Below are 9,228 nucleotides of genomic sequence, written 5' to 3' on the forward strand. Positions count from 1 at the left end.
AGGATTTGCACACAGGCTTCACTTTTGTAAGAAAATAATGTGGCAGAAGAAGCGAGAAAAAAGAGCAGATAAGAATTCTGTCAATATTTGTGGAGGACGCTGAGGTAGCCTCAGGTGGGCGGCTATCTGTAGGCTGATCAGCAACCGGTTATATAATTGCCTTATTTTTTTTTTTCTCTTCCTATTCTATTTCAATAACTTGAAGAAAAATGTGACCCAGAGGCTAAAACCGAGATGGGTTTATGTATATTTATCAACGTTTATATCCTTGGTGAACTTTTGCAATGCGCTCTTGGTTGTTTCACTTTTCATTGCTCGGTTTGTGTTCTGGAATAAGAGCTCTGGGCATTAATGATCTTTGTAAAAAAAAGAAGAAGAAAAAACTGTGTGCAATGAAAATAAATGAGGTGAAATCTGCACATGCTGCATGGTGCGGCGGGTTGAGAGGTCCGCAGTGATCCGGGGCTGTGCAGCAAGGAGGAACGTTTCTTGGAAAGTTGGGCGATGCTTTTATTAAAGGAATCCTATTATGCTGCTCTTTAGACAGTTTTGTTTCCTTTGCTTATTTCTTTTTTTTTTTTTTTTTTTTTTTGCTTGAGTAGGTTTTCATGTTTCATAGTTATACTGTGGCCAGCGTCCAACAATCCTTTCCTCTAACAAACCTGGGCCCGCTGACACACACAATCGTGAATCCTGAGACGTTGACGTCATGATGTGATTCAGTTTGACTTGGATTGAACGGAACTTGTCAGGTTTTGGTTGGAAAGAGAAGTCTGGTTAGAATTAGAGCAGGATCAGCCAGAAGCAGTCGTCTCATCAAGACTAAAAAAATCATCTCTGACCAAAATCCGACAGGAAGTCTACAATTTGCCTTTCAAAGAAAAAAAGATTTTCACCCAAAAAAGGCTCAGGCACAAACACCATCTCCTCTGAGGGCGAATATCATATCAGCTTCAAAACACGATTAAAGACTCCTGTGAAAAAACTCTCTTCGATTATGATGTCGTCAAGCGTTTTGTTTTTTGTTTTTTTATTAGCCTTCAAAGCTGCGAACGCCGAATCCCACCGCCTGCCTGCCTCCTCTCACTCAAACACATGGGAAAAAGAAAGAAATCTGTCAAGAACCTCCCCTGATAGAACGCCTCCAACAAGTGGCGACTGTGGTCAAACTGTGACTCTGATCAACAGAACCGGCAGATCAGAAGTGCGACAAGAACCTGCCAAACAATACCATGTAACATGTGGCGGTAATTCCATAGACCATGACCTTTTGGGTTGGTTTTTTTTTGTCAAATATTTGTATTGGTTTTTACATTGGGAGGTACAGACACATGTAAAAACATACCAGATGTACAACAATGGTCATCTCTCAATGTAATTAAACTCGCTACAGTAAAACGTAATATAAAACCAAGGTGCATTAGAGAGCGGTTCTCCCTTCCCGAACAAAATAAATCATTCACTCGCAGCATTCACACCACAATACAAGACAAGACAAGGACTCAAGGGTTAAAGATAATCACAATGAAAAAATTATGTAAATAATTAAATATTAATTAAAAATGAATAAATAATAATTAAAATAAAATAAAACAAACAAACAAACAAACAAAAAACTAAACAAAAAAACAACAACAACAATAACAACATGATAAAATAATAAACTGAAATAAATAAAGAATTAACAACTCAGCTTATTGTGTTTCAGCTTCAATGTGCAAGGTGTCTATATGCAGTAGAACGGGTTGCCAGAGTTTATAAAAGGCCTGTAGGGAACCGTTCAGGGAGAATCTGATTTTCTCAAGTCTCACGCATCGCAAAATCTCTTGAATCCATCTATTATGTGTAGGTGGGGATGAGTGCGTCCATTTCAGGAGGATCAGCCTCCTCGCAAGCAAGGTGGTGAACGCAATAATTTGTTGTGAGGTTTTCGACCAACCAAATGATGGGGGTAATCCAAAAAGAGCGACAAGGGGGTCAAAATTAACTGCACGACCAAGGACCGTCGTCAACGTATCGAAAATGGTTCGCCAAAATTCAAAAAGTTTGGGGCACGACCAAAACATATGCATGTGATCCGCTGGTCCGAGATTACATCTGTTACAAGAGTCCGCTCTGTCTGGGTAGATCTTAGCTAACCGTGCGTTAGTGAAGTGGCTCCTGTGCAAAATCTTGCACTGTAGGAGTTTGTGTCTAGCACATATTGAGGATGTGTGAACTAGATTAAGGATACGGCCCCATTGTTCATCAGATATAGATATGTGGAGGTCTCGATCCCAAACAACTCTCAGGGAGTTAAGGGAGGTTGGGTTAGGGTTGGTTTTTTTAAATATATTTTTATTACATTTTCATGCAAACAACAACCACGGCAACAACACAGTAGCTCACATACATAACATTTCCTTATGTCCGTACTTGTTCTTAATTTTATAAATATGTGTTGTATTTTATTGGTTGGGGCCTTGTCAAAGACACATTTCTATCTATCTATCTATCTATCTATCTATCTATCTATCTATCTATCTATCTATCTATCTATCTATCTATCTATCTATCTATCTATCTATCTATCTATCTATCTATCTATCTATCTATCTATCTATCTATCTATCTATCTATCTATCTATCGATCGATCGATCGATCGATCGATCGATCGATCGATCTATCTATCTATCTATCTATCTATCTATCTATCTATCTATCTATCTATCTATCTATCTATCTATCTATCTATCTATCTATCTATCTATCTATCTATCTATCTATCTATCTATCTATCTATCTATCTATCCATCCATCCATCCATATATCTATACAGCATTAATATTATTAGATTAGATCCAAATCTTTGTCACTAATTCTATATAATTATAAAAGGTACCAGCTCAAAGTACATTCATCCCAGTATAAACAAATGAGGGAGTTTCATAAAAAGAAGAAGTCATTAAAGAACATCTTTTTCCTGAACGACCTCCTGTCTCTCCTGCATCTCCCTCTCTTTCTTCTTCCTCTCTTTCTCTTTCCTCTCTCTCTCCTGCCTCTCCCTCTCCCTCTCCTTCCCCTCTCTCCCATCCTCAATCTCTCCTGCCTCTCTGTATACTCTCTCTCCCACCTCTCTTTCCACTCTCTCGCCTGCTTCTCTCTCTCTCTCCTTCCTCTCTCTCTCTCCCACCTCTCTTTCCACTCTCTCTCCTTCCTCTCTCTCTCTCCCACCTCTCTTTCCACTCTCTCTCCTTCCTCTCTCTCTCTCCCACCTCTCTTTCCACTCTCTCTCCTGCCTCTCCGACTGCTCTTTCGCCTGCACTGCTTTCTCTCTCTCCTTCCTCTCTCTCTCCTTCCTCAAACTCTCCTGCTTCTCTCTCTCTCTGTCTCTCCTGCCTCTCCTTCTGCTTCCTCTCTCTTTCCTCTCTCCCTCCATCCTCTCTCTCACCTGCTTCACCTTTCCCTCTCTCTTCTGCCTCACTCTCTCCTTCGTCTCGTCCTCCAGTCTCTTTGGGATGTATTGTCTGGCTTTCTCCTCTCCTTTTTCATCTCAGCTTTCTTTTTGTCCAGAAGAACGTGGATGTCTCAATGTGTCCTGTTTGTGTCTTCCCTCCACTACACGTCCCACTCATCTTTCTCCTGCTGCTTCTCCTCTTCAGCTCTTTGGGACTTCTCATGCAGATCTCTGTCTGCAACCAGCTTCTTGTTTTCAACACCCCATTCCTCCCAGGGATCTCCTTGGCCTTGCTTGGATGAAACATTTTTCATTTTCTGCTCTTCTTGTTCAGCTTGCATCCCGTCCATGACTGCAGCCTCCAGCTGTAAGTCGCACGGCGTCCTAACCCGCCTCTCGACGACCTGCACCTCATTGGATTCTCTTTCTTTTTCATGATTAGGATTAGGGTTGAGGTTAGGTGGTGGCCTATATGCCTTGAGCTAGATTAGAGTTTAGTTGGCTTTCAAAATAAAAGTCCCCCACATTTTTTAATATAAAGTCTTTTTTCGTTCAAACCTAAAACATTTTGATATGATCAATATTTTAATGGGCCAAAGGCCATAATTGGGCCAGATGCCATGATTAGGCCGACCCTGATGGTGAGAAGCCAGAGTGTGAGATCCCAATCAAGGCTGTTTCACCTTTAAATTTGAGCATTTTGTTTTCCATTTATGTTAAGTTTGGTTCTCTTTAAAGCAGTTTTGCACTTTTTTCCGCCAACTTTTATTCCTTCTAGAAATTTGTCAGTTTTATATTTTTTTTCTCCATTTGTTGTGGTTTTAGCTATTTTTACTATTATTTGCTGGGGTGTTTTTTTTTAAACGTTTATCTAGTCATTTTAAAATGGACTCCTCTGCATAACTTTTTTAAATTTTCAACTAATTTTATGAATGCTTCAGATAGCCACAGGTTGCAGACCCTCAGTCAAGTAGAATACATAAATTATTTACTGATTTTGCCATCAAATGTGAGCAATTTGACACCAGCATCAATTTTGTCACATACAAACTCCTTCGGCAACACAAATGTTTTGTTTTGTTTTGTTTTGTTTTGTTTTGTTTTGTTTTGTTTTGTTTTGTTTTGTTTTGTTTTGTTTTGTTTTGTTTTACTTTACTTTACTTTTTTTTTTTTTTTATTTCATTTCATTTCATTTCATTTCATTTCATTTCATTTCATTTTATTTTATTTTATTTTATTTTATTTATTTGCAAATATTTTGCATCATGTGCTTGTAATTTTACCCCAGGATCATCTACATATATTTTCATTGTGTGTTTCTTTTTGAATCAGTTTCATATTGGGTCTTTGCTTTTGCATTCAATGTGGTTATTTACTTTCAAATGTAATAATATAGTGTTCTTTTTCTTAGTTTTAGCCTGGTAATGGGCACTTTAGTTAGTTGGTTTTTTTTGTAGTAGTAGTAATTTCTCTTTACAATTATTCACTTTGAAGTTATTTTGTGTCAGATATTTGGAATAATTTTTTTTTTTTCTTCTTGGCCCCACGACGAATCACATTTTGGTCATTTTGGTTCTTTTTACAATTAAAATAAAATACTGCATTCTCTCTTTGAAAAGTCTTCATTATGTGGACTGGTTGTGTTCAAAGATCTCTGGCAGAATTATGTGATTTACTGGCATCACGCAGCATAATGTGCTTGTAATTTCACACCAGCCTCATGCGATTGGTGCTCAGCCTCCATCAAGCAGATGTCTCGCAATAACTTTTCATCATTTCATGATTTTTGTTACATTTTCTTCAATTTTGCAAATAGTTTTTGTTTCTCATTTCTACATCTTTTTTTGTCATATTGGCATATTTTGTGATTATTTCCTGTATCACTGTGGTCATTTTGATCTCTTGGCACCTCATGACAACACTATACGTAATACCATATTCAGCACATTTAGCCTTTTTTTCACTTTTAACATGTCTGTGTGCTATTTATTCTACATGTTTACTACAGAAAATTTGAAAAAACAACTACATGTTGTTTGTGACTAAATGTACTTCTACTTCTTTTCGATGACGCAAAATGGGAAGAATTACTTTTGTAGCTGTGATATAGTGAAGGTTATTGGGATGTCTTTCTTTACATGATGTGTGGGGCTGGTGTGCAGGAGTGAGTAAAATAGCCATTAAATTACCAATAATTCATTGAAGTTTTTTTTAACACATACATCTAATCAGTTAAGACTAAGGTGATAATGTAGTGAATTTGCGTGTGCTTTCACATATCATTCACTTTTTCATCACTTGAATCTGCACAGAATCCACAAATCACTGTGTAATTTCACACCAGCCTCATTGCCTTGCTTTGCATGAAGCAGAATTCCATATAAATGAATTCTTCTTAACTTAATATGTCATAAATATGAGGACACTGTTTACTCTAATATTAGATTTTTTTCCCCACGTATTTATGTAACAAAAAGTAGATGAAAGCTGTTTTCTGTTCCTTCAGGAGTTTTGACTGCTGCGTCTGTTTACATAAAATTAAACTGCAGCCATGGAACTTCTAGTTTGGAGCATGTTTTTTTTTTTTTTTTTCCATCATCCTCCCTCCTCTTCCTCTGGTTCTTCCCAGACTCTTGTTTATGAGTGATTCACCGCAAAGAGAAACGCATTATGAATCAGCTTACTTTTTAATCTCTCCCGGAGACCATTAAAAACCCGGCTCAAATGCACTAATCTCCTATTCAGAAGAGCGACTTATTTATAGATATGCTTCCCATCTGTTGCTCCCGGTCTTCCTGAACCAAGCGGGTCGACGAGTCGTCTTCCTTTGGAGTCGACCGCGTGCAGCAGAATAAGACTATACGCTGATGATGAGGTATTCTGGGTGTGACAGCCTGGCTACACCCCACCCCCCACCCCTCCAACACATACATGCTTCAGGGTGTCACACGTGCCACCAGCACCCCTGCTTTCCACCGTCAACAATCCTCCCCCCTCCAACAAGGATAATCAGAGCTCTCATCCTCTTCGACGAGCTGATTTAAAGGCGCTCCTCTCGTCAGCTTTCAATTTTCAAAACGTCCCGGCCGAGCGGTGGAAGACGCCGACGTGGCGGCGGCGTGTTGTCACCTGAGGAGTAATTAGACCTCGATGGAGTCTGATTGTCGCGGGGGAGCTGCAAGCAGCTTCTTTCTTTCCCCTTGTTTCCTCTTACAGTAGGGGAGCTTTCACCACCTCTAACGGGGTGGATTACTTCCAGCGCACACGTGCTGCAGGAAGCAGATGGATGGCCACGAGAGAGACAACACTGCCTCCTTGTGACGGAGCTACATCATTTAGGTTCAGGCAGGAGAAAAACAAACAGTGTTTTTCTTCACTCTCTCAGCGTTAGGGAGCTGTGTCTGTGCACAGAGGATGGCTAATTGCTGTTGAATTTCACCCTAAATGGGCCTGTTTGCCTAATTTATTGGCTCTCCCCGCAGCCCGCCTGGTAAAAGCATCATTAGAGTGATCCAGTGTTGTTTTGTAAACTGAAATTTGAAAGTATTTGGAGCAAACTGGAAGAAGAAAAGCCAACAAAAAACACGGGAAATGGTTTTAATGGGATTGTGCTTTGCACTTTTTCTTTTCCCAGTTTTAAGGTTCTACAAGCCTTAAAGGATTTAATAAGGCTAAACAGTTTGCAGAAAACCTGCATTTCTCTCCAATGACAGTGGAATAAAGCACAATTCCTCCAGTCATCACTGGTTTTCGAACAAAGCGCCTCTATCGAGATATTGTTTTCCTCACAATGCAAAAAGAAAAAGAGAATTGGGGTGCCTTATTGTGGCTACCAAATGGAGCGCTCACATCCATTAAAGAGCCATTCAATGGAATTATATTGCCAGCACCGATCTATCAGGTACATTGATCACGCATCGTCGGCCACGGAGTGCAGACTCTGGTCTCCTCTCCTGGAAGTGTTGTGCAAAAGAAACCTAATGAGAAACTGTCAGCAGCGCACAGGTAAACAAATCAATGGCACCCAGCAGTGCTCCCAAGGTCGAGACGAACACACACACACACACACACACACACACACACACACACACACACACACACACACACACACACACACACACACACACAGACGTTGGAGCTGTAGCCAGCAGCGTCGCTGGTGTAAAGGGCGCCGTCAAGATCCGACTTATAGCAGACAAACGAGGCTCAAATAGGATTACTGACCGCAGCTTTCCTTATTGCTTTTAGATAACACGTTTTTTTTTTCTAAACTCTAACACTTCCAGTTGCTACCTGGGTGCTATTAATACCAACGATAGTAGGAAAACTTATTAACTCCAGCTTCTCACTGAACGTAATACTATGTGTCACCACAAGATGGTGTTGTGAGTCACAGCATTTTGTGTTTCTTTATTCCGATAAGAAACAAAATGCAGGAGCTGATGAATTTGACCAAATTACACATCAAAGCTCTTAGCAGCTAACTCAACTAAATAAAAGACAATCAAATTAATAATAAACTGGACAAAACGAATGGAAATGAAGCATTCCTGATGAAAATTTAGTCAAATGATAAGATCGTTAACAAATGGAATAATACTTTTTACATTTGTACTTGAAGCACAAACAGGATTTGTTCGTTGCTGCTCAGGAGATGTTATTTTTCTTAGATTATTTCCTAACAAATGTTTAATAAAAAAAATAATTAATTAATTAATTAATTAATTAAAATGTATATATATATTAGCTTCAAACAACACATTTGCTGAAATCTAATGATCTATTATTTAATTTGCACTCGTAACAAAGACAGATAGTTTATAGTAACCAAGCAAATATTTTTAGGAATCGTACTTAAAAAGAAGTGGAAAAAAACCTATTTATACGATATAAGTGTGTGAAACTGTTTAAAAAAAAAAAAGTCTAAAATAGAGGTTAAAAGAATTGCCCTTGAAAACATCAAAATGTCTACAAGAAACATTAAGTACAAAAATCAAAATCCATTAAAACGGACTGTAAATGGGACTGGAAGCCGGGGGTTGGGTCTGCAGCTCCTTCAGTCGATAATGAGTAAGAGCTTAATAGAGAAGCCGTGATCAGACGTGGTGAGAGAAGCCGCAGTGCTCTTACATGCCGGCCAGAGGCACAAGGTCAACAGCGCTAATTACTCTGTGGGAAGCGCGCTGGTCTTCGGTCGGTGATTTCATTTCCTGTCATTAGCCACAGCGATTAAGCACAAGAACAATGATGGTATGATAGCATCAGCAACCAGCAGACGCCCCGGGGCTGCTGCTGCTGCTGCTGCTGCTGCTGCTGCTGCTGCTGCTGCTGCTGCTGCTGCTGAATGTCTCCACATTGTCAGACTCCGTCTGAAGTGGATGTGAAGGGTTAAACTTCTTGGTGCTTTGCCGCTAGCCTGAGTACAATTTTCAGATATTTGTCTTTAAAAAAAACTAATAGCTGGATAAAGTCAATATGTTTATTCATAGACATGTGATGTTTGTTTTGTATGATTTCTGATAAATAATGAACTTTTTTGTTGTTTTTTTATTCAAGGTTTTTTGTTATCACAAAAAGAAATCTAGTACATGTACTAACAAAAAGAAAAAGAAAAAAGAACAAGGACTATAGAGTTTGTTAGTGTTATTTAAAATTTTCTCAGGAGGGGAGTCGAGTGTGAAGCCTTGTCTGGTTTATAAACTCAAAATATTTTTGGAATCTTTTATGAAATGTCATGTCCTGCTCCTCTGCAGCCTTACAGGAGGGTTCAAGTCAAGGTGCTTTGAACATG

This window comes from Blennius ocellaris (genome assembly GCF_963422515.1).
Source record: "Blennius ocellaris genome assembly, chromosome: 20".
NCBI lineage: Eukaryota > Metazoa > Chordata > Actinopteri > Blenniiformes > Blenniidae > Blennius > Blennius ocellaris.